At 35.6% G+C, this 27,044-nt stretch overlaps 1 long non-coding RNA gene across 2 annotated transcripts; it reads right to left on the bottom strand.

Moving 5' to 3' along the window:
• Positions 1 to 8,496: 8,496 nt before the first annotated feature.
• Positions 8,497 to 19,158, bottom strand: LOC132666463 (uncharacterized). 2 transcript variants are annotated; one of them, XR_009604677.1, is made up of 7 exons: positions 19,049 to 19,158; positions 17,525 to 17,651; positions 16,169 to 16,286; positions 13,681 to 13,750; positions 11,466 to 11,620; positions 9,221 to 9,270; positions 8,497 to 8,568 (listed from the first exon to the last, which is right to left on the bottom strand). It is a non-coding gene; the product is annotated as an uncharacterized LOC132666463 (long non-coding RNA). The 2 variants fall into 2 exon arrangements; XR_009604676.1 differs by having other exon boundaries at positions 16,207 to 16,286.
• Positions 19,159 to 27,044: the final 7,886 nt, after the last annotated feature.

Genomic DNA, 27,044 nt, shown 5'->3' with positions numbered 1-27,044 from the left:
CTGTTTGACTTCCTTGTGCACCAGCAATGTCTTGCATAGGGCTTGAATCAGGACTTCAAAGTCTGTTGGTAGTGTAATAGCTAAAAGCCCTACCTCTGGGGTCAGCTCCGGGTTCCAATTTCTGTGTCACCAGTTACTATCCGTGTGACTTTTGACAAATTCATTAATCTTTCTGTGTCTCAGGTATCTCATCTGTAAAATAGACATACTGATACTACCTACTTTTGACCGCTCAGTATAAGGATGAAATGAATTAATATCTGTAAAATGCATGGAAGAGCTTAAATAATGGATTGAGCTTAAATATTCCCCTATCGTGGTCATAAACCTTTGTTCTTTAGTCTTGCTGGGGCCTGGAGAGGAGCTTGGTTTGGCTTGTACAATGTAGAGAGGAGCAAAAACTGAAATAGAATATGTTCAGAAATGGCACACACTCTTCACTTTTACATAGTCCCTACTGCTACGTATTTTCTTACATTCTGCACCCTACACTCTTGTCTCATATGTCACACCTCCAGTAATTTGTTCTAAGACAGTGATAAAATTATTAAGGAGGACAGTACAGGGATTTGAATTCATTAGGATGGCACTGAGGTTTGATTCAATCCTTCTTAAATGCAACTGTTCAAACGGCTGTGAATCCATGTTAATGTACATCATCTAAGCTACATTTTCATATACACATATTACTTTTTAAAGCCAATACTTTATTTAAAATAGTGCCTGTGGAACAACTATTATCTTCTAATTACATAAATATGCATACAACCATCAGGTTACATATCAAATGTTAACAATTGCTGATGTTTGCTATAAATAAATTTTCAATTTTTTATTTTAAAATGGTAGTAGAAACATTTGAAAATTTAAAAATATCTTTTCATGTGAATAGATACTTATTTTTATTAATAGTACTAGACTAAATCGTATTCTATCATGTACTGTCTCATAATTTAGCCAGACTTGTATTAATGGACATTTTAATTTGTTCCAGTTTTCATGATTATTTTAAAAAATATTTTTGTAAAAACATTCATACATAAATTTTAATGCCCATCTCAGATCATAGCCTTAGGATAAATTTCTCTAATGTTATTGCTAGGATAAATGGTTTGCTGTTTTGGGGGCTCTCTATACATATTACCAAATTACCTCTAGAAAAACTGTACAAGTATATACTCTATATAAGAATGGGTGAGAAAGTCTGTTAAAAGGGCTTTCTCCCACTGAAGCTAACAGATCTTTCACCAGATTTTATAAATGAAAATATGGTATATCAGTATAGCTTCAATTTGCATTTCTTTGAATATTAGCAAAGTTGAATGTATCTCCAACTTTTCATTGGTTATTTAAAATTTTTCTGTTATGGGGCACCTGGGTGGCTCTGTTGGTTAAATGTCCAACTTCGGCTCAGGTCATGATCTCATGGCTCGTGAGTTCCAGCCCCACAGTGGGCTCTGTGCTGACAGCTCAGAGCCTGGAGCCTGCTTGAGATTCTGGGTCTCCCTCTCTCTCTCTCTCTGCCCCTCCCCTGCTCAGGCTGTCTCTCTGTCTCTCAAAAATAAATAAACATTAAACAAAAATTTTTTTAATAAAATTAATTTTTTTCTGTTATGAATTACCATTCATATTGTAATGTAAGTTTTCATTTTAAATTGGGTATTCATGTTTTCTGATAAATCTGCCAAAATAATATGGATCCTAAAAAAAAATGTGTTTTTTCATAATAATACTTTGCAAAGTATTTCCTGGCAGGTTATTCACTTTGTAATCTTGCTTTTTTCATGTTTATATGGTCAAATCAGGTGTTAGTTTCTCTGTATATTCATGCAATTAGGTCAACTTTACAAAGTCCATTTCCCTTCGAGTATTCATTTGTTCTGTGTATTCTTAATTTTTACTATATAGATTTCAATCTATAGTCCTAGAACTTATTTTGAGAACTATAAGGATACGTGTTCCTTAGGCTTCAATTTGATTGTAACATCTACATAAAAATCAGCTCCACCTTTTGTGTATTCTAGAAGAATATAGGATTAGCTTTGGGTGGGTGTGGGTTTTTGATGATTTTTTTTTTCATCTATTGCTATTTGTCTCTTTGGGGTTTTCCACATCCGTTTCATCTGTCTTCATAATTTATATTTTCCTAGAAAACCAATTCTTAGAAAAATTTAAATATTTCCTGAATATTGAGCATGTTTTTCTCTTAATTTTCTTTTCATATTTAATTAATTATGTCTTTTACTTCTCTATTTTCCTAGAGGTTTGTCCATGTCATCTTTTTAAAAAATCAGCTCTTGGATTTATTTATGAATTGTAATACTTACTTTGTTCTACCTTATTCCTGATTTTATCTTACTAAGTATTAATTTCTTAATATTTTAGCTTAGGTTACTATTCTTTTTCATGAGGAAATGCTTGGAATCTTTTCATTATTTGTCATTTAATAATAAAATAATAAAAAGTAGAATTTTTCAAACTTATGGATTATTTTCTTTTCCTTTCTCTGTCCTGTGTTTTGTCCTATTTATTCAAAGAGTTTAGTAAACTTTTCCTACCAGTCCCTGTCTCTAATCCTTGTTCCTACCTCTAAGGACACGATTTGGTATTTTTAATCCAGATATTATTACATTATTTTGCTATTGGAGAGCTTCTCCTCTGAAAATTTTAACTTTAAAACTATGTTTTATAACAAGATTTAAGACAAATTCTCTCTCTCTTTTGTTGTTGTTGTCATAAACACTGGTTTTAGGAGTTTTTACTGAGCTTTCTAAGCCATAAATTTCTTATTCATAAAGAGATGCAACTACTTTCACATGGGAAGGTGACACATGGAAAGAGGCAGGGAAGAATGAGAACCTTGGTAGGGTACTCATCCTGGGTTCTTGTTGTTTTTGAGTCACACTGTGCCCTTGCCCTTTCAGAAGTTGGGTTTATCAACAGAATTCTGAGAACCAAAAAATGTCATTATTTCTAATTTATGTAGTGTTTTTGACAGTTGCAATAGAAAAAGCCTGAGAAATGCCATTAACACATTTTCTGAATGTATACATATCTTAGAATGTCTTTCTGTCCCCTCACAAGCAACAACTTAACCATGTATAATATTGTCACCACCTAATTTCTTCAACATCCCATGTGTTGTGCTTATCTTGGACATAGTTTTGTAAAGGAGAAGTTAATATCAATTCTTTTTTTATTCATTTAAGTAAGCTACATGTTTTTTACCTGGATGTACATAACATTTTTCTCTTTTATCAATGAATTTAAATTTTTTTCCTCAAGTACTGATTAGTGAGCATTTCCATAAATGGATTTTATCTAGAACAGAATGAATCTTTTAAACTTACATGCATATCCATTTCTTTTTTCTGGAAATGTCCCATTGTATACTTGTCTATTTTTCCTATTGAAGTTACTCTAAATCTTCCTTCCAGAGTTAATGTTTATTTTTGTTTGACTTTACTGTGCTTTAAAAAATGGCCCCTAGCCTCAGTAATTTATTTACAAAACAAGCATTTATATCTTGTTTACGTTTTATGTCACTTATGTTACAATTTATATATTTTTTATTCTGTGATCTAGGTTGATCAAAAAGGAGTAGCTACTTTTTGGAGTTTGCCATTCCTGTGGCAGAAGGAATAGTAAGGGAGATGGCAGAAACATGGAATATTGTCCAGAAGTTCATCTTGGAAGTTACATACTATTATTTCCACCATGTTTTCTTAGCTGAAGCAACCCATGACCAAATTTGAAAATACAGGAGCATACTCCACTCCAGGAAGGCACTGTAAGCCATGTTGATTTGGGTAGAAATATATTATCTTCTTACAGGGCAGGGAGCACCTTATTGTAAACAGTAGTAAAATCAATGACAACATCTATGCTACTGATGTCTATCCCCCAATTTTATTAGCTTTTTTTTAAGTCACATACATTATTTTGCTTTTTTCCTCTACATACATGAAAACTGGTCAATTGTATCCTTCACTTTACTGATCCAGAGTTCTATGGCACTAATTTTCCTTTTACCATCATTAACAGGGATCCGGTTGTTTTAATTTCCTTGTAAACTATCCTCTCATTTACTTCAATTACTATTTTTCTTCTTCATCATATTCTATTCTTCTTTTATAGAGGCCATATACTCTTAAAATCTGCTTTAGATAAAAATAGTCACAATTTTTTTTTTCTCTTTCCTTTGTATTTTCTCACTGTTAAACAGGGTGAGATTTGTCCATACTCAATAATTGCCAACACACAGAATATAACTCTTTCTTCTTCTTGTTTTAACCTCTGGGTTATGTGCCAAAACCTCTTCATAAATCAGTTGGAGAGGACATTGATATAAACATTTTAATACTAAATTTCTGTGATGTATTCACCTGTTTTGTAGTTATTTTTGCTTCTTGTCTTCTCCTAATGGTCATCTACTCTTTGGGCTCCTAAGATTCAGGGTTCTCATGAATTATATTCCTTTTTCCACCTATAGAATACTGCTTTGGGGGACGACAGCTGTCAGATTACACATTGCCATTTAAAGTTCTCATTGATTATTCTTGATCATTTATTCTGTAAATATGAAGTATCCCCTTGGTTTCAAGAAGATAGTATGGGAGGAGTAAAAGAAAAGAGGAAAGATTGGTGATATTTATAGGGCAAGAAGATCAGCATTTCTTCTCAGAGTAGTTTCTTATGAGTAGGAGGAAGCCCCAGAACCTCCACACACGATTGTGCCCTGTATAAGGATGGCCAGTGATGAACATTGGCAGGAACTGAAATTCATCCCTCTCCATCAACCAAGCCATATGCTCTTCATCAGCCTGAAGAAGGGGTGCCTTTTGGCTCCTTGCACAACAATGTTACATGTGCTAACAGCAGCCCAGTTTTTTTTTTTTTTTTTTCTGTTTATGCACTTAATACAAATAGGGTCCTAAATATATAGTCTTTTGTGTCTGGCTCCTTTCAATATTATTTTTTTAATCTTCATTCATATTGTATGTAGTTTTGGTTTATTCTTTCTCAGTGCCAAGTGGTATTTATGCAATTTATCTATTCTATTATTGTTGTTCATTTGAATAGTTTTCAGTTTGGAACATATAAATATTTTTGCTATGACAATTAGAGTAGATGTTTCAAGGGAATATATTTTCTTATTGTTAAATATATTCTTAGGGGTACAATTGTTATATTATTATGTATGTGTTATATTGTTATATAGTCTTATGTATATATAGTTTTAGTAGTATGAGCATCTAATTTTCTAAATTGTTGGGGCACCTGGATAACTCAGTTGGTTAAAATGTCAAGCTCTTGATTTTAGCTCAGGTCATGATCTGAGGGTTCTGTTGGTGAGATCTAGCCTCTGGTCCAGCACTGCATTGACAGCGCTTGAGATTCTCCCTTTCTGTTTTCCTCTGCCCCTCCCCACCTCCAGCTCACTTGTGCGCATGTGCTTACTCGCTTTCTCAAAAATGAATAAATAAACTTAAAAAAAAGTGTTTTACTAGCGGACACTCCCACCATCTGTGCATTGGGGTTCTGGTTATTTCGTATTTTTGCCATTGCCTAATACTTCTATGTTCTTCTTTTTTCCTTCTGATGGGTATGCAGTGGGTTTTTATTAGGATTTAATTATCAAATCCCTAATACTTATCATATGTATTAACATGTTGAGCACCTTTTAACATATATATTAAACTTTTGGATATGCTCTTTTATTAAGTATTAATCTCTGCCCATTTTTCTATTGAATTATCCTGTTTTCTTATTGGTAGGGGTTCTTAATACAGGCTTTTGTTGAATATTTGTTTTATGAAAATGTTTCATGATTTGCAGATTTTTTTATCACTCTCTGAAAGGTGGTTTTTGATAACAGAAATTCTTAATTTTAATCTAATACAGCTTATTAAGTTTTTCTTTTGTGATTACTACCTTGGAGTCCTATTTAAAAAATCTTTGCATTACCAAGTTCACAAAGATTCCTTTTTAATAAAAACTTTATTATTTTACATTTCACTTTTAGATATGAATTTTGAACTGGTTATTTTTATATGGTAAGCGTCCAGACACATTTTTCTTACAGATGCCCAATTTGATCCTAGGTCCTCTATTGAAAAGTTCATCTTTTGCTCACTGTAATATAGTATCACCTTTCTCATAAGTTCTAGGCAAATTGTAAAGTTGAAAAGCATTTTTTAAAATGACATAATGTGTAATAAGTGCTCAGTATGAACCACATTTTAAATGGCTTTTCTTTTTCTGGAGTTAAAGTATTTTACAAACTTCTTACTTATTCTTATTCAACTTAGTAAGAAGCAGTCCTGATACTTCCTTGGGTGATCTGCTGATTTTTATTAAGCTTTCTTGCCATGTGCAAATGACAAACATTAAAAAAAATGAAGTAAAAGATATTCTTCTGCTCATCACGACCTCTACTCACTACAGTGGTAATGCACTCATTAATAGACCTTTTATACAGTCAGAGAAATTTCTATCTCCAAGTAACCTTAGAAATGTATTGATTTTAATATAAGAAAAGTTTAGTCCCAGAAAAATGAAGTGGCTTGTCACAGTACTGGTTAGAGAAGGAGACTGGAGTTTAAACTCAAAAAATTCTGGGGCACCTGGGTAGCTCAGGTGGTTAAGCATCCAACTCTTGATTTCTGCTCAGGTCATGATCTCAGGCTTGTGAATTCAAGCCCTGCCTCATGTTCTGTGCTGGCAGCATTGTTCTTGCTTGGTATTCTCTCTCCCCCTCTCACTGCCTCTCCCCTGCTCCTGCTCTCTCTCTCTCCCTCTCTAAAAAAATAAACATACTCTAAAAATCCAGAAATCTTGGGTCTTTTCTAGAGACTCATATTTTTTAAAAAAACAAATAAAAGAAAAACCTGACTTACCTAATAATTTTTGAAAACCTCACAACTCAACAAAAACATAATTTCACTAGCTTCTTTGCTCTCCATATGATTGGAGATCACTGTGTCTCTGAATTTTGAGCTTAAGACAATGGAAGCCCTATTGCCAGGTTCCTGAGGATACTTGTTATGGGCTAAATGTTTGTGTCCCCCCCCCCCAATTCACATGTTAAAATCCTAATCCCCAAAGATGATGGTATTAAGAGGTGTGGGACCTTTGGGAGGTTCTTAAATCATGGGAGCAGAGCCCTCTTGAGTGCTATTAGAGAGGGGCAGTAGGGGGATGGATTAAATGGGTGATGGGGATTAAGGAGTTCACTTGCTGTGATGAACACCAGGTGTTGTTTAGAACTGTTGAATCACTATAGTGAACACCTGAAACTAATATTACACTATATGTTAGGTAACTGGAATTTACATTAAGGAAGGAAGGAGGGAGGGAAGGAAGGAAGGAGGGAAGGAAGGAGGGAAGGAAGGAGGGAAGGAAGGAAAGGAAGGAAAGGAAGGAAAGGAAGGAAAGGAAGGAAGGGAGGAAGGGAGGAAGGGAGGAAGGAAGGAAGGGAGAAAGAAAAGTGCTGAAAGACCTTTGGCTGTGTGAGAACCGAGAGAAGGCATTGGCTGTGAACCAGAAAGAGAGCCTTTACCGAAACGTGACTATGCCAATGCATTGATCTCAGACTTCCACCCTCCAGAACTGTGAGAAATAAGGTTTCGTTGTTTGTAAGTTACTCAGTCTGTGGAATCTTGTTATAGCAGCCTGAACAGACTAAGACAATACTTAACCTCTTGGTGACATATCAGGGAAGCAACAGAGAGTGGAAACGAGAGGCCCCGCCTGTGTGAATTCTTGCTGATATTTAGACTAATGACTCTAAGCTAGCATTCACTGTGTAGACTTTGGAAAATTATAAAACAATTTGTGAAGAAAACCAAATTTCGTTCTTAATGTATCTGTATCTGTATATATGTGTGATAGGGTATTTCTAGTTTCTGTACATTGTATAATCTTTCATGTATTTTTCTTGATCTTTTTAGTTGGACTTTATATAAATTTCTTAAAAAATACAAAATAAGTCTAATTGAGAGCCATTCCATTTTTTTTTATCCAGAGGTCAATATATAATGTAGCCACACATTTCCTTTTTTTGAAAATTGAGTCATTTGCTTCTTTCTGGTTGTCCTGCATTTTTCTCTTCCTGCATAATTAAAATATTTATGGCAGTGACTCTGAGATCATATTTGTACATTTCTACGGCTCCCTAGTGTACAAATCTTCTGTTTCGAGACTTGGGTTAATTTAAAGTAACTAGGGAGTGTCTCAGACCATTTACATATTACCTCAAGCAGTAATATCTTTTTTCATATTGTTCTAGATTTTTAGCTTGAAAGTCATTTTCTTTGCTACAAAAGATGGAATTCAAGGAATGTTTGAATATTCTTCCTTCTTTTATTTGTTATAATTTTCACTAAGCAGTATGTCCAGTTTTTCTTCTCATCTCTACAAGTAACTTTAGAAGTGTATAGATTTTTTTTTATTTTAAAATTGGTGTCGTAATGGACTCAAGAACACATGGATGTGAATCTTAATTCTGTTTTGTTTATTGGTTTGAGTGACTTTCTTAGCTTTTAGAAGTTTTCTTCATCTGTAATTCTGAAAAAAAAAATATAACCATTTAAGGTTTGTTAAGCACTTAAGGAACATACAATGTAAATAGAAAACATTTAGCATAGTGTTTGGCATATAGTATATAAAACACATTGTTAATTTCATTAAGTCACAAATTCATTTTTTCTGTGTTTTCTTGGAGTCATCATCACAGAGTAATTGAGAGTGACTGTGTCTGAGTTGTGTCTCTGGGAAACAGACCATGAACTGGATTTAGGAATGCAGAAGTTTAATTAGGGAGGGAGGGGGTGTGCAGGAAGAGGCTTCAGAATGCAATCCAGATCTGTCTTCTGTGAAAAGAGAAGAAAGTCTTAAACTGATATAGAATTCTGTCACATTCTCATCTGGCCAAAGGAGTTTTGGAGCAAAATTACCCATAGAGCAGACTCACAATAGGTAGAAATGCCAGACTCCAGCATCTCTGTCATGCTCCTCATTGGCTGGGGAAAGCCTGGGAAGAGTGTAACATTGGTTCAAAAATTTAGATATTGTAATGAGGCACTGTCAGCCAACTGTGTTTCTTGCGGCCAAACAGCCAACTTTCTTGGAGGGAAATCTAAGCGATGCCTCTCAAGCTGCCCCATAGGTTTCTGGAACATGCTACCTATGTTCATTCAAATATGTCCCCTTCACTTACTAAATGGAGGGTTGTAAGGTACTTAACCATTCTGCTCTTGGTTTCTTTATCTGTAAAAAGAAGAAAGTGATGGTAGCTATCATAACATTATTGTGAAGGTTAAATTAAATAACATATAGAGTATTTTAAATAGCATCTGAAGTGCTCAATAAATACTTGCCATTATTACCGTCATATTCTTACATATTTTGTTACTTTGATTTACTCTTGCCTACATACTTCCTTCTTGCATTTTATGTACATATTGTTTTTAAAAAACAGGTTTTGGGCACCTGGGGGGCTCAGCTGATTAAGCATGCGACTTCAGCTCAGGTCATGATCTCATGGTTCTGGGGTTCAAGCCCCTCATCAGGCTCTGTGCTGACAGCTCAGAGCCTGGAACCTGCTTCAGAGTCCGTGTCCCCCTCTCTCTGCCCCACCCCTGCTTGTGTTCTGTCTCTCTCTGTCTTTCAAAAATGAATAAACATTTAAAAATAACATTTAAAAAAAACAGGTTTTGCTGTGAACTTAAAATTTCTCTTAAAATCATCTTAAAATAACTTTTCAGAGAGTCTCCTGAGTGAATATTCATTGTTTATATGCTTTTCCTTCTCTGATTTCTTCTTGTTCATTGTTATCAGTCCAGGCAATTGCACATATTAATATTTCATTTAATAATCCCATTTAGTATAGGTAAGAAGAGAGTCTACATGAGATTTTCATGTCAAAAGCTTGCAGAGTCGATGTACTAGTTCCACAGTATGAACAAAATAAGTTTCTTTGAGAGAAAATCATAAGCACTATGTGCTATATCCTTCCCAGATAAAAAGGAGCTATTTTATATCCATCAAAGTTGAAATAAGGTTTAGTTTAGTGGACCAGAAAAATATTACCTGTTTTGACACAAATACAATAGAACAATTCCAAAGAAATCCAATTTTGAACAGCATTGCACGCAAGGATTAGAAAGTTTCAGAAGATTTGGATTTTCTGAATGCTTTTTGTTGTTTGAGGTGCTCTCCTAAGATTAACTGAGCATATTATGTAAGGATGAACCAGCTTTATCGTTGTGCTTTTTCAATCTCTTCGAAAATGAAAATTTAATCACAAGCCATCATATTCACAGATTCTCATCCATTCCAAGGATCTAAGGCTTTTTTTTTTAAGTTGTAGTATATTTTATTTCTTAAATCATTATAAAAAATGTCTACGTTGTGAGATTTAAAACTATTCTGAAGTTTTTTTATTTTTATTTTTATTTTTTTATGTAGTTGATACTAGTAAAGTGATATGCCAGTGTGAGCCCTGGATTGACAAGGCAGCCCCATAAAAAGCTTTGGTTCCCGATTAAATTGTCTTTTAAATAATAACACATAAAATCTCAACAAAGCTCTAAGGTTTTAGATGTATCATCCTCTTAAGAAGATATTCCTTGACAGCTGTCCCAAGGCCACTACTAGTATTCTCACATAATGATATAAACTAAAAACTATAAACTATGGGTGCAGAAAAGAAATTGGATTATTTCGGCCGGCTTAAATGATCATGTCTTTTTTAATGATGTTTTTAAAAATCATGTAATAGTGATAGCATGACATATAGAGAATGTAAGTAATGGATCTGAGTTCTCTTTTCATATTTTAATCACCACTTTTCAAACATTGCCTTAGCAATCATGTATTCACTGTAAATACTTATTGAGTAACTACTTTGTGGCTGGCCTACTTCTAGGTACAGTGATATAGAAGTGAACAATTGACCTAGGATTTATTCCCCAGCTTAAGATTCTCCATTATAATTAAGAATTCTTACATTACCTGCAAGGCTAAATCAATACACAAGTCTTTACATCTTTGAGCTTAAGTCATACAAGATCCCCTGAGCTTATTCCCCTGTAAACCCACACTGTTCTACTGCCCTTCTCTTTGTCTTTGAACATGTCAAACTTTTTCCTGCCTCAGGCCATTTGCACTAGTAGTTATTGTTATCTGGTATGCCCTTCCTTAAGATCCTATGGTTTCTTCTCATTATTCAGATCTCTGTCAAAAGTGCAACTTCATAGGCCTAAATAAAATGGCTCTCAACCCCACTCTCCAATCACTATCCTTTAATACTGTTTTTTTAATCTAAAATAAGAATTATTGGAAGTTATCTTACTTATTTTTAAATATATGCTGATTTTTACAAATCGTTCATGCCCTTTCTGATATTGTGACTCCATTTGACAGCCATTTCCCAATCTTTTGCCCTTTCTCCGAGAACCTACCATGTGTTGTTCCTGGATGACTTTGCTCTTTGTTCTATTATAGCACTGAGTACTCTCTGTGTTATAGTGCTCTTTGTACTTGACTGCCCCTAGCACTAATACGTGCTTCACGTCCATATATACAGCTCCTGCAGCAATGCAGTAAACTGTGATTTCTGGGGAAAAGAAAAAACTTATTGAGCAAATTAATGAATTAAGTTTTACATTTGTACAATATTTACCACTTAATTACTACATGCTGTTTCAACCGTTTCACATAAAAAAAGGGAAAAGGGCGTAAACTTAATATCTCTTCTTTATTAAATGTTGCAGTGTTACATTCTTTTATTTTTTTAAGTATTTATTTTTGAAAGAAGGAGAAAATGTGAGTGGGGGAGGGGGATAGAGAGAGAGAAAGAGAAAGAGAGGGAGAGAGGGAGAGAGAGGTGGGAGGTTAGAGACAGAATCCCAGGCAGGCTCCACACTATCAGCACAGAGCCTGAGGCAGGGCTTGAACCCATGAACCATGAAGTTGGATGCTTAACCGACTGAGCCACCCAGGTGCCCCAAAACAGTGTTATATTCTCACCCTAAAATTCTCAGAGTCATGTATTCTTACAAGCCACTTGTGAGTTCTAAAGTATTGAATCTTTTTCTCATTAGAGGTCTATAAAATAGAAAGCAAGTACCAAGAACTATGAATGTTTGGGGTACTACCATTTGAAATTTCTGTTCTAGGTCACATAATTCCCTTAAGCTAATTATGGAGAAAATCTCTGACATTTCATAGGAAGGAACTCATTTGCATATATGCATGAGAGGATAGGAGAAGCTTTATGTACTAATATTTTAATTATTCTTTGGATGTTTTATTTCTATAACCATTTTAATATATATCCCTTCTGTAGCAAAGAGCATATTGAATTTCTTCCAACAGTGACAATATCATTGGAATTTCTTCCACCAATGATTATAGTTCTTCAGTATCCTGAAACTCAATTATTTATTAATTTCTCAAGGACAAGTATGCTTGTTACTTATTAACATCATAATAGGTAATTCCTCCTATTCAGATAGATTTATGGAGTAAATCTTAGATAAGAAAAAACACAACACTTAATGGCCTGATTATATGCAGAGAACAAAATATATATCTATTTGATTATGCTTATTTTCATAAGAATTCTGTTTCAGGTACCTGGGTGGCTCAGTCACTTAAACGTCTGACTCCTGATTTCAGCTTGGGTCATGATCTCACAGTTTGTGAGACTGAGCCCTGCATCAGGCTCTGCGCTGACAGCCTGGATCCTGCTTGGGATTCTCTCCCCCCCACCTCTCTCCCTCAAAATAAATAAACATAAAAAAAATAATTCTGTTTCAAAATAGAATTTAAGTCCCCAAATACTCATAAGAAAACAAAATAAAATAGATCACCAATTAATGTAGCTATAATGTGTGCCACTGAGGTAACTTCCTCATATATCACTAGAATCAACCAGAATAAAGACACTCTTGCTAGACTCATACAAAGAGAAATAATTCAGCTTTTATATTCAAATATTATTCTTCCATATGTGGTTAATATACATATCAATGACAGGAACATCAGAAACTTTATTAGATAACTAAACTGGGTCAAGTATTAATTTAAAGGCATTACTTAATTCTCCAATAACCTTAGATCTAGAATCAAGTTTTTAAAAAATATTAAACTAATTCCTCATAAAAGAATACCTTTCATTACTTTATTTCAGAATGTTGTTTTATATAACATATAACATATTTCTCTAGAGTTATGTTCTCAAGAGTATAGTAATTTTTATGATCTGGAAAAAGGTATGGGTTGGCATTGCTTTTGCTTTCTATTTTATTGAAGCATTCCAGTCAACTTGAACTGAAATTAATGCAAGAGAGAAATAAGCATAGTTCAATGGAAATTTCCATGCCCCACGGTCTGTGGTGTTCTTTGTAGAAATCTAGGGTGAAATGGCAGTGATTTCCACTCTAAAATTTTTTTCCAACATTCTTTTCAATGCCTTTGATAGTGCGTGCAAAGAGGTATTGCAGTCGCTGGCAGCCACACTTGCCCAAATACTCACGATGATTGCACTTTACGTATATTTATATGTTGAGGATTTTACACACTGAGATAGTCAGGCATTCATGTCCACATTCTTCCAGTGCAAAAAAAAAAAAAAAATGTGCAAACCACATGCCAATTGACTATGTGTAATACCTCAACTTGGTCAGCACTGCTTTAAAAGAAAGATGAACTCAGGAGCATACTGGAAAAGAGAAAGTGTGGCCTAGAAGAAAGGAATAAAAGAGAAAAATGGTAGATGGGCTAGATTTTTATCTTGGAGTCCTACAACAAATTTAGGTTGATTTTCTTATTACCTTCTCCATTTCCCCACACATGTATCATACTCAGTCCATATTGTTTTCCAAATCATTTTATTTTTATTAATCTTTTACAACCAGTACAGTAATTAATTCCAGAAACAGGCTTTTTGGCTTCCTGACTTCACATTAGCAAAGATAGTCCTTTAGGACTGAAAGTAATGATCTCTGGCATGCCATGTGTACAGTTTTAATTTTAAATTAGTAAAATGTTTGGCAGAAATATTAATTTAGGGACAAGTGAGGGTGTACAATGAATGAGATAACAGTTCCATTTTTCCCACACACAAGTGAAACTAGTTGCCATGAGGACAGGTAGGATGTGGCCATGCTTCCCTACCATGGTGAGGGAATTTCTCTCCCACAGTGCATCCTGGGAAGTGCTCTTGTTTTATAAACCCTCCAAAGGCTTATGATTATGACAAGAGCCATGTTGGAAAAAAATAAGCAACTGACCATGCTGTAACCATAATGCTTTTCCTATCCCATGTCTATATACTGAAGATGATCCCTCTGTAACACGTGCATTTTCCCCATAGTGAGCTCCACTCAGCTGATGTGTCAACTTATGGTCTAAAATGCAAGTATATCTGTTGGGTAAACTATGGCCCTAATTACAGAAGCATGAGGGATGAAACTGATTTGTGTTAACAGTTATTATGTTCACCCTTCTACAACCCTATGCCCTAGATTTTAATGTAATTTTTAATAAATAAGGACTCCCAAACTTGGACCTTTGCTGTTACTCCCATTAGAACTTTTAACCCATTAACCTTTAACCTTTCCCATTAACCTGTTTTTTTTAGAACATGGACCTTTAAAGTGAGCAATAAAATGGCTTTTTCTAGAATAATTCATGTCCCTTATACTCATGAGAATATGCCATACAGATGTAGGGGATTGAAAGTTCCCCACATTTTTTGGGATGAATACTTGATTCAAAATGAGACTTTCTCATGAGGAATCAAAATGGAGGCTTTATTTCTCTTCCTTTCTGGAGGCCAAGAAGTAATAATTGTATTATATATTTTTCAAGTTTTTATTTAAATTCTAGTTAGTTAACATATAGTGTGATATTGGGTTCAGGAGTAGATTCAGTGATTCATCATTTACATACAACCTCCAGTGCTCAACACAACAAGTGCTGTCCTTAGAACTAACTCATCACTCATTAACCCATGCCCTGCTTACCTCCCCTCTATCAACCCTCAGTTTGTTCTCTATAGTTGGGAGGTTTGCTCTCTTATGGTTTGCTTCCCTCTCTCTTTTTCTTTTTCCCTTCCCCTATGTTCATTCATCTGTTTTGTTTCTTAAATTCCACATATAAGTGAAATGATACGGTATTTGCCTTTCTCTGACTGACTTATGGAAATAATAATTTTAAAACATTGTGTTGTATTCAAAACAGAAGAGGATGATAGGTTGATTTAAGTAACTAAACAAACTTAAGGACAGCAACAACAGAACAAGAGCAATCATTGTGCTCTTTTGTGATTAGAACAGAGATTATTTAATATACCTCCTCCCTTCAAAGATCTGCATTTGAAAGTAATTATCAGTTTAGCCAGAATGATATTTTGCTTTTCTACTTGTATTACTGACATTTTAATATTCTCCCCCCCATTTCTCCTTTAGAAACTGTCATCTCAAAAGAATGATTTAAACACTGATGCATTTAGATAATACAATGTACATGATTGAGAAAATTTTAAATACTATAATTTAAGACCCTTAAGGCCACAGTTATTTTCATATTAGTTACACCCTCATGCTAGTATAATTCTAATCTAAATTTCTGGCTCGACATGTTTGATTCTGTGGGCATAATCTCAGGTGTCCAAAGCCTTAGGTACTTTTCCATTTCATTTTATTTTTAGCCTTTGTTTGATTTCAATAATGTAATTATTGAAACAATTAGGAAAAAAGCACAGTGAGCAAACTTTCAAAACCTAAAATTCTATGAATCTGTAAAAATCACCATGCCACTGACCAAATTTAGAAGCTATCAAATAAGCTTAAATCAGGTCATTTGGATCTAGACTATTTTTATCCTCAGAGAAATAAAGAGGCAACTTTTCTGCCAATGAGCAGTTTTTAAAATATTTTTAAAGAGATTTTATTTTTAAGTAATCTGTGCATCCAACATAGAGCTCAAACTCACAACCCCAAGATCAAGAGTTGCATGCTCTACTGACTGAACCAGCCAGGTGCCTCTTTAAAAAAATGAATAAATAAGATTTTATTTTTAATTCATGCCATTAAGTAGTTTAAAAAAAATGTAAAAACTCCTTTTTCACAGATTGATTATCCCCTTCCCATCTCACCTGTTGGTCACCTGTCACATTAGTGAGAGCATGCATACCTTCTCTTAGGAACATAGCAAAAGTTACAGCTTTTCTTCCCAGCACAGGTGAAGCAATGAAAGTGAGGAAATTTGGAAGCCTTGTAAAGATCAATGAGAAATAAACGCGAAGTTACTTTGCAAAGTATAAATTACTATTTACATATAAATACGGCCATTCTTTGCCCCATTACTATTATTATTGGTGCCGTTACTGCTGCTACTACTACGACTATAGTTAATAGTTGGATTTTACAAAGGCTGAAAGAATCTCAAAGATCCTATTCGTCCATGAGAGGAGGTGAACTGCCATCAGTTGATAATAGGCCTTGTCACAGAGATCCATATCTGAATTGTGGCTCAATATTCAACATCTATGTTATCTGAGCCAAATTACCTTAATTATCTGTGCCTCAGTTTCCTTCTCTGTAAAGTGGGAATACAAATTGTATCTGACCTTCAATTAAAAAAAATGTATCTGAGTAATTCCACTTCGGGTCATAATGGAGTAAATGGTACTAGACTTTTCTTCTGTGTAAATAACCAGATAAATATGTACAAATAACCTGTATGTCTGTTTCCAGACATTAGGCTGTACCCAGAGCCGACTGCCCTTAAAGAGAGGAAAAAACATGCTAAGACCTACAATTGTTTCAGCTTTCTGCCTGGATGTGTATTCCAGACTGTGGAGCAGGGAGAGAGAATTTATATAAGGGTAGCATTTTTGCTCAGTTGAGGAGTTAGCAAGCAGAAATCAGTGAAGCCTAAGCAGCTGGAAGTTTTAGGGTGGAACTGTAAGGGGAGGAAGCAACACAAGAAAAGGCACTAAAATTTACAGAGGGGTTCCGTTGGTCTTTAACTATGGAACTGTCACATGTGATCAGACTCCATGAGGCCATCACAGAATAATTACTGGAACAGGACAACTTCTGGGAGCTATTTGCTGAAAGATCACCAAATGAAATTTTTAAAGGAGCTGAATATATTCGAGGTCTGACCAGCCAGAGCAGAGTATCTTACAGAACATTCAGTAGAGAATCTACTATACAGTTAAAAAAAAAAAAAAAAACACCTTTAAGCAATTTAGTCTGTATTGGTTATCTTCATTGAGTCCTTCTTGTTCCCGTTTCATTTTCTAAACTTTGAGGTGAGGATGAGGGTAAATTTTACTAAAAGAGAGGTGGAGATGTGACCCTCTTCTTACAAAAGGAAAAAGGAATAAGAGAGAGATAAAAAAAATAAGCATGAGACACATACACATGAATCCAAAGGAAAAGGGACAAATGTCATAAAAATAAGAGTTCTGAATCACTTTAATACTCATGACAAAAACTCTTACCTCTCAACGCCATGACCTAATAATATTCTTCACCATGACCTCCATCAGCGCTGCTTTTTCTTGGGGGTAGAATACAGAGGGCTTCAATTCAGCTAGAGAGGCTGAAGTTTTCCATTAGTATCATGACCTGAACTCCAGTGATAGCAACATGGAAAAGGAAATAAATTGAGAGATGCTGCAGAGGGATAAATACAGGAGTTTCAGTGATTAAAATGAGAGAAAACGGTGGCACCATAAATAGGATATGGGCCATGTATATAATAGACAAGGATACAAGAAGTACGCAATGCCTTGAACATATGGAGACAAGTCTAATTTTGTGTATACAGAATTGGGCTGGTGTATCACTGAGGTGAAGCTGTGCAGCTGATAACAGAACAAGGAGACATATTTTATATGAGCTGTTGGAAATAAATATATAGATTTCAAAGTGATCTGTTTGGAGGTGACTATAGACTTTTAGAAAATAATTAAGGAAGAAGTTGACATTAAGAGAAATAAAATAAGTTTAGATAAAATGTGAAATAAATGGAAGATGAGCCAGCCAACATAGATGAAGGGTGAGAACACAGATGAAGTGAGAAGTGAGATTACCAGTGTTCAATGGGTAAATTAGCTTGCTAGGGCTGTGTGATATTGCGATTATAGGAAGAAATATATGTTTACTTTTTGACATCCTTCCAGCACAGAGCTCCTAAAACCATTAGGATTTCCTAAGGAATGGAAACAATAAACATGTTTCTGTTGTCAATGAAGTGACTTTTGCAACAAACCTAAGGATGAGGGCTGGTTTCCAGGAGAGCCAACCTGTGATTATAGACTGTTGAAACTTTCAGTTCCATTCCACCCTTAAACACACATACTGGGAAGAGAGGGGCTGGAGATTGAGTCCAGTCACTAACAGCTGATGATTTAATCAAGCATGCCTATATAATAAAACCTCCATAAGAACCTAAAAGGGTGGGATTTGGAAGGCTTTCAGGTGGGTGAACACGAGGAGATCAGAGGAGAGTGGCAAAGCATGGTAGCTCCACATCCTTTTCCCAAGCCTTGCTCTATGCATCTCTTCCATCTGTCTGTTCCTGAGATCTATTGCTTTATAATAATCTGGTGATCTAGTAAGTAAAGTCTTTCTCTAAGTTCTGTGAGCTTGCCTAGCAAATTAACCTGAGGAGAGGGTCTTGGAAATCTCTAATCTGTAGTCAGAAACCCAGATGATAACATGGGCTTACAATTGGCATCTGAGAGGAGCATGGGGGAGGAGGGCAGTCTTGCAGAACTGAGCCCTTACCCTGTGGAATATGATGCTAGCTTTAGGTAGATAGTTGTCAGAATTGAGTTGAATAGGGCACCCAGCTGTTGTCAGAAAATTATTGGTGGTGTGGGGAATCAACACACACACACACACACACACACACACACACACACGTGCACACACACAATAACTGAGTGTAGAACCCTTTTGCTGCCATAACAAAATACCATAGACTGTGCAGCTTAAACAAAAGAAATATATTTTCTTACCATTCCAGAGGCTAATTGTCCAAGATCAGTATGTCAACAAGTTTGAATTCTTCTGAGACTGCTCTCCTTGGTTTGCAGGTAGCTGCCATTAACCGTGCCATGCAGGGTTTTTTTCTCCGTAAAGAAAGATCCCCAGTGTGTCTCTGTAGGTCATAAGAGCCCTCTATTATAAGATCACCAGTCAGATTGGATTAGGGTCAACCCTAACAGCCTCATTTTTACTTAATTACCTCTTTAAAGGACCTATCTTCAAAGATAGCTACATTCTGAGGTGCTGGGGGCTAGGACTCAACATATAAACTTTGAGGGAATACAATTAGCCCATAACAAAGAGAAAGAAAAGGATTTCAAGATATCTACAATAAACTAGAAACTGTCTAAAACTAAAACTAAACTATCTACTGAAAGATATCTACAATAAACTATAGAGTGAGGAGAGATTTCAAAACATAAGCTGTGGAATTCATAAACAAAATAGTATGAAAGGGATAGAAGACAGAATGTAAAGGATTAGGATTGAGTGTTTGAATGGGCATTGAAGACAGATATTGCAATTTGAGGGTACAACAAGAATGGAAGGACCATTTTTTCAAGTGCAAAGTTCTGTGCACTTTCAGTTGAATGGAAAAAGTTGATGATACATGATGTAATAGATATGGTTGATGGAAAAAAAATTGTGAAGGACGTTGGAAGGAAATAGATTAGAAGGAAAAGGTGTTAGGGGGATTTAATTTGCAAGATTTTTTTTAAGTCATGGAGAGAGAAGTTGAATATGCCCATTGGTTTCAACCTTCATTAAAGTAGGTAGCTAGGCCATCTTGAAAAAATGGAAAGTGTTTGTCCTTCTCTGACTGACTGATTTTACTTAGCAACTTGTGTGATGTATCTAAAATGGTCAAACACAAGGAAGCAGAGAGTAGAATACTGGTCATGAGGGGTTAGGGGAGTAGGAAATGGGAAGTTTCTATTCAAATGGTAAAGAGTTGCCATTATATGAGATGATTATATTCTAGAGATCTGCTATCCAACATTGTTCCTATAGTTACAATACTGTATTGTACATTTAAAAATTTAAGAGGGGGGATTTCATGTTAAGTGCTCTCACCACAATAGAAAAAATAAAAGTGGTGCAGCTCCAGCTTACTAGTAATGCAAACACATAGGAAATGATGGAGAAAAAAGAAGTTAATGTAATAGTGGCATTGAGTAGGTTTAAGAGGAAGCAACAAATGAGAGGTTGAAGATAGGTAATTGTATTTAAAGATGTGTTTGGTGGAATGCTGGAGAGATAATAGGAATGGAACGTTCTTGTGCTTCAAGAAGAAACAATGCTAACACTAGGTTTCAAGGATTTGTCAAATAAAGAAAAGTAGTTTAATTTCACTGAAGAATGGGTGGGAGATGAGCTAATATCAGGCAGCTGACATTAACAAAAGTAATCTTTTTTTTTCCCCTGTCACTCTTAGTGGCCCTGCTCACATAATAAACCACATTAAGAGCTAAGGGGTTATTTTAATTCTGTAACAATGCCTCATCTTTGAATTATCTGAGTGGTTTTCATTATAAACTTTTGTTGCAAATTTTAATAGGCTGAATATACACAGCCTTAGGAAAGCTAATTTGTTTCGAAGGAATTCTTTAATAGCTATTACAAAAACTAAGAAAAAAATAGACCTTAAAAAAAGGATTAAAGTTGATTTATCTATGTCTCAGAAAATGCAAGCTAACTGAAAATACAACATGCCTCAATGCATGGAAATTGTTGTCATAAAAATAAATTATCTCAGTGGATATGCATTCAGAAAGTGGTAAATAATGCTGTTCACTCATAAGAACACATTTTAAACTGGGAAAAATTACAGACATCTCCCATTAAGAAAGATAGCCTCTTATGTTCTTGTAATATAGACACACTAAATGGTATAAAATCACAGCACAGTCAGCAAGTCTGAAAACTCATGAAGTCATGTCTACATAATGATAGTAGTAGGATCCAGGTTCAAAAATTATATTGTGCCCATGTTGCCTGTTCTCATTCCACTACAAGATAATGTAACTAAAATAGATAAGCGGATTTTTTATCTATGGTTTCATAGGATTCAGAAAAAGTTGGTACATAATCACTCACAAGGAGATAAATTTGGCAGGGTAACATATTCACTTCCATTGCAGTTCAAAGGAATAAAAGAGTGCATTGACCTCTTATTCTTTCTATTTGATCTGCTCTTCCTGAAAAGCCTCCAACCCCAGTGGACTACTGAAGGAAGGAAAACTAAATTTACCTAATCCAGTAATCTTAGTTTGAGTCGATAATGTCAAACAATCCTTTTTTTTTGGGGGGGGAGGGTAGGGGGGAGAGTAAAAACTGGGGAGGGGCAGAGAGAGGGGAACATAGGATATGAGGCAGGCTCTGCATTGACAGGTTGACAGCAGCAAGCCCAATGTGGGGCTCAAACTCCAGAACTGCGAGATCATGACCTGAGCCAAAGTCAGATGCTCAATTGACTGAGCCACTCAGGTGGCCCACAAATGACTCTTTAATTCCATTTCTTTGGAATAAAAGGTTTTCTTTCAGATGTCTATCTCTTACCTTTTGAGAGAAGGTGACCATTTATGAATTCTCATGTCAGCAGAAGAGACTCAGGTTGTAAACCCACATGTTGTATGTAGGAGTGCTGACAATACTGACTCCATCTTGTTCATATCCCAGCAATGACCTCCTTTTGGGCTAAGTGTTCCAGACCCCTTGGAGGTTAATGTATGCCTGACCAGAATGCAGGTAGGCTTGTTCTGATTTTCCCTAAAGTTTAGATAACTAGTAGAGATAACAGATTCTTTCTCTTTGGCACACAGATGATACCACGTTAGATAACTACCCTTTGACCTTATCATAATGCCCCTTGCTCTATAAAATCTGGGCATTTTTTTCTTCTTCCAGATTTTTATTTAAAGTTAGTTAATATATATTGTAATATCAGTTTCAGGAGTAGAACTTAATGATTCATCACTTGTATATAATACCCAGTGCTCATCGTAACAAGTGCCCTCCTTAATACCCATCACCAATTTAGCCCACCCCCTTCTCCATCAACCCTCAGTTTGTTCTCTATCAATAAGAGCCTCTTATGGCTTGCTTCTTTCTTTTTTTTTCCCTTCCCATAAATTCCTAAATTCCACATTTGGGTATTAAGGTACAAACGTTGTGTTGCATAGTTGTGTTTTGCCTGGATTATTGTCCACCCAACTCCCCCATTAGTAAGTTACTCTGAACAAAACTCTGTAAATGGCATGGTGTGGCTTGATTCATTTTTTGGTCCCAAAGTGACTTTGCAGTCTGGAGGATACTTTACTGTCCCTCTTCCACCTTCTAAGAATGCTCCATGCATCTTCTATGATCTTGGCTGTGGGGAGTCTTGAACTGGTCAGCTCTCTGTTCTGGTTAAGTATGACTAATCATATGTTACTCTATTTGTGTTGTTCTGGCAGCCACTTCTGGACTATGGCTACAGATACTTGTCCTATGTCTCAAATTTCCAATCTATTAATAGCTCTGTCATGAAACTGCAAGTTTGACAGGATGCCTACTGTCCCACTTTGCACATCTACTTTTCCTCTCAGGGTGTATCTGTAGGCCCAGAGCCATAGCACAACAAATAAAGGCTTAGAGGAACATTTGCATGCACATCTTCAAGCCTATCCACATGCCTCTGGACATCACCATTGGCACATTGGATCCAGAGCATTTTAATAGGGATTTGCAAATGCCATCACAATTTCCATAGAATTATGCCACTTGCCACTACATTTCCAAATTCTAATCTACAAATATGGATGTTTCTCAAAACCCTCACCTTAAAGTTTTGGTACTCAGTGATAAAGAAGAAAGGAGTTTTGACATTGAAACTACCTTATTTACCTTAGGAGAGCAAGACTTATGACCTAATCATCATAAACAGATGGGAGTGTCTTCTCTGCAATATGAAAGAAAATATATGACTAGAGTCTGTTAGGCTTATCTCTTCATATACTAAAAAGATTTAGAAAATCCTATCTCTGGAAAAGCTTAGATATCTAGGTAATTGTATTTCATGAAAATACTATTTCTAGCATTATAAACCAAGTACAGCATTAACTCTTAAGCTCCCTTTTCATTCCTGTTCCATCAACTATCACTCTCCACATACACACTGAAAAGGATGCCTTACTTCTGACGGACTAGTGAGACCATCACAAACCCATTAAATAAAAAAAAGGTGCCTTAATATATTTCAAAATATCATATTCCTTATATTTAAAAAGGAAACTGTAGAATAATGCTAGAATTTATTTGAATTTGGAATCTATTATCTACCAGTTTCCTCCAGGCTTTCCACTAACTTCCTTTGAAATGAGAGAACCAAGAGAGCAGGGCTTATATTTTATTATTTCCCTATTATCCACACATTCCTCAGGCCAAATCAGAAATGGATTCCCTTATGTAAACATGAGTTATCCTTGAGAACCCATAACTCTGAGATGATCCAGTATCTGATGAAAAAACAAAATTATAATACTCCATTTTTCGATGTGTGGTAGGATTCTATTAATGTCTGCTTATTGATGTCTACCTGGTTACTGTAAGAAGCATTAGTTTCTTGCTGGCTGTTAGAGGCCTCCATTCCTCACCATATGGGCCATAGGAAAGCTTTAGTGTTCTCCTGACATGGAGATAGCTGCATACCTTTTATGATCTGGTCTTGGAACTGTGAGACTGGCTGTGATTTTCACTTTCACCATATTCTATTTGTCAGAAGCAAGTTATTAAATCCAGCCCACTTTTAATATGGGGGGAATTAAGCTTTACCTCTTGAAAGGACTGTAAGATAAATCGTGGATGTATTTTAAAATCACAACATCCTCCTACAGAGAACTTCTTTTCTACCATAATAATACATCTGACTTTCCTGGACCCAGAGGTCTGTAACCAGATCAGGCCAATAACTTCCATCCACTGGACAATTATGGTACAGAGTCTATTATCTTTTACTCTCCAACCCAAAAGCTATAGATACACTTACCTATCATAATCCCCTCACCAACATACTCTCTGCTCTCCAGATCTGTATATTTGTCCACCAGATTCCTGAAATACATTTCTACATAATTTCCTCATCTTACTATATGTTCTTAGTCTTTGCATATAAAAATCGTAATATATCTCTGAATTCTAGCTCAAATGCTACCTCGTGTTAAAGTTTTCCTTATTAAGAATATCTTGCTCCCCTTCCCATCCTCTTACATTCTTTCAGTTCATCTTTTGATTTAATCATTGCTGAGGCAAGCAGCTTTGTACAGATGTGACCAGACAGCACCTCCCATTAGCTGTACCAGTGACCTTTTTCCTTTCTGTCCTGAGCTTCTCTGTAACAGGACACTTGTGGGAACCAATATGGCCACTTATATGCAACCTGGGAGTGTGGGAGAGTTAATGTCCCAGTGGGCAACTATTTATAGAGTAGAAAGAGAATTGCTGTTATTAAGTTCTGACCTCTTTTGTCCTTAGGCAGTTCTGGAACACACCTCCATGGTTCCATAGAAGGTCCAGGGAGAATCAAGCCAAGATGCTGTTAGTAGTGACCTATTCAAGAATATACCCTGGAGTTGGTTTTTTTCTCCTCCCCTATATCCCTCAGCCTCATCTGCCACTCCTTTTCCCTGCAGCTATTTCTAAAAGTAAACTACCTGCCTACTAGCAATATTCTCTGTCTCTGATTCCAGGTCAATAGCTTGAGGAAGACATTCTCCCTGATCATGATTAAAAGCAATCACTTCTTTCTTGTTTATCACAGTAGGTCTTCTATGTTGTCTTTATTATGCCTCCTTGTACTTGGCTGTACAATTTTTTAAAGTGAAAACAGTGTGCTATTTATCTTCTTGGCCATGATGCCTACCCCAGAGTTTTTCACATCATGGGTTTTCATTCATTTCTTTTTTTTAATGTTTATTTATTTTTGAAGGAGAGAGAGACAGAGTAAGTGGGGGAGGGGCAGAGAGAGAGAGAGAGAGAGAGAGAGAGAGAGAGAGAGAGAGAGACATAGAATCTGAAGCAGGCTCCAGGCTGTGTCAGCACAGAGCCTGATGCAGGGCTCGAGCTCACGAACCTCAGTATCATGACCTGAGTTGAGGTCGGATGATTAACCTATTGAGCCACCCAGATGCCCCTTTCAATCATTTCTTGAATAAAAACATAACTTTTAAGCTCCTAAAAAGTAGATGACATACATATGCATGTTGTCTGCAAAACCAGATAAGTAACATCTCTGTGAAATGTGGACTATAACATTTGGTCAATGAGACAAATCAATTTCAACTTGTTTAAATTTTCAAAACAGATGCAAACTCTGCCAATTTGGATTTTGTGAGGCATCTCTTTTAGCAAATTATAGCTATAGATTTATGGGGAACTTTCATCAATTTTAAGGACTGAATAAAGCCCAAGCATCTTGGGAGGATCATCTGAGGTTATGTTGTATATGAGGAAAAAGAAAATAACTTACAGAATAGTCAGATTAATATAAGACAAAAAGCATTACATTAACATAAAAAAAAGCCCTAACATTTCCCTTTGCCTTTATTTCATAATGTTCTGCAGCATTGAGGGAGACTAGCAAAAAATCCTTCTTATCTATTTGGTTGGTCAGTTTCCCAAATCTTCACAAAGTCAACATATTTCATTTTAAAGAGTTATAAAGTATAACTGTTGTCCCCATTCCTATTTGACTTTCTTAAAATTAATTTCCCACACACAACAGCCAAAATATTTTTGAAAATCCCTATCAGATCATGTCATCACCCTGCTTAAAATATGAGATGTTAGGATTAATCTGCCTTCTTACCCTGAATTACATAGCCCTGTATCTTATGACTCTTACCTGCTTCTCCAACTTTTCTTACCACTTTCACTCTTGATTACAGTGCTCAGTACACAGTCCAACACTCCCTAACATTCAAATTTTTTTTTTCATGTTGAGGTCTTCACCCTACTTCCCTCTATCTGAAATGTTGTTGTTTTCTTTTTTTTTTAATGTGAGTCCTTATTACCCTTCAGTATCAGTTCAATGTTACCTTCTTAAGATAATTCTCCCCTAATAATCCTATCTAATGAAACCATATGTGAACATTTCTTTCATAGCACCTTTTATAATTCAACATTAAATTATATGTTTGCTTGTTTATTATTATTTTTTCCTTATCTCGCTCTTCCCCCATTAGGTCCATGAAAACAGGGGCCTTGTCTTTTGCATGCATTATTATATCCCTAGTGATCTGTCCATAGCAGGTGGTATTCAATAGATCTCTATTGAATAAATGAGTGAGAACATTATATAGCATGGTGGGAAGAGCATAGGGCCTTAGAGTCAGATTGACTGGTTTTGGATATCAGCCCCACTGCCCACTAGCTATATACCATGAGCAATTTAGTTGATCTCATTATGCCTCAGTAAAATAGAAATGATGAAAAGCCAATCTCTACATTATTGTGGAGATTAAATGCCTAGAACACAGTTAAGCATAAAACATACTCAATATTGACATTAGCTTTATCAGGGAGGGAAGCAACATGGTCTTATTTAAAGAGAAGGAAACTGCCTATATGTCCACCACTCATTTTCAAAATTAAGAACCCTAATATTTAGAGGAAAGGAGACTGGTAGTGGACTTTGTTCCCTTCATGTAGAAAGGGAAAATTTAAAACTTTTCCATTAGCATATCCCTGAAAAAACAGGCCACAAGCATGGGGTGACTTAGCCACAGCTAGGAAAATTGTCTAGGGGGCAGTGATTGTTTTTCATAGAGTACTACACATAATGACATGAAAGATTCTCAGAACGGGCAAAGTGGGTAAATGCTAGAATTTCCTATGATTAACTTATGAAAAGATTGAATAATTTTCCAAAAGAGGCTTTATACAGATGAAAAACACTATTTTGAACTAGGAGAAATGGATAAGCTAAAC

This window comes from Panthera onca, chromosome B2 (assembly GCF_046562875.1).
Source record: "Panthera onca isolate mPanOnc1 chromosome B2, mPanOnc1 haplotype 2, whole genome shotgun sequence".
Classification (NCBI taxonomy): Eukaryota; Metazoa; Chordata; class Mammalia; order Carnivora; family Felidae; genus Panthera; species Panthera onca.
This window is presented reverse-complemented; position numbering and strand designations above follow the sequence as displayed.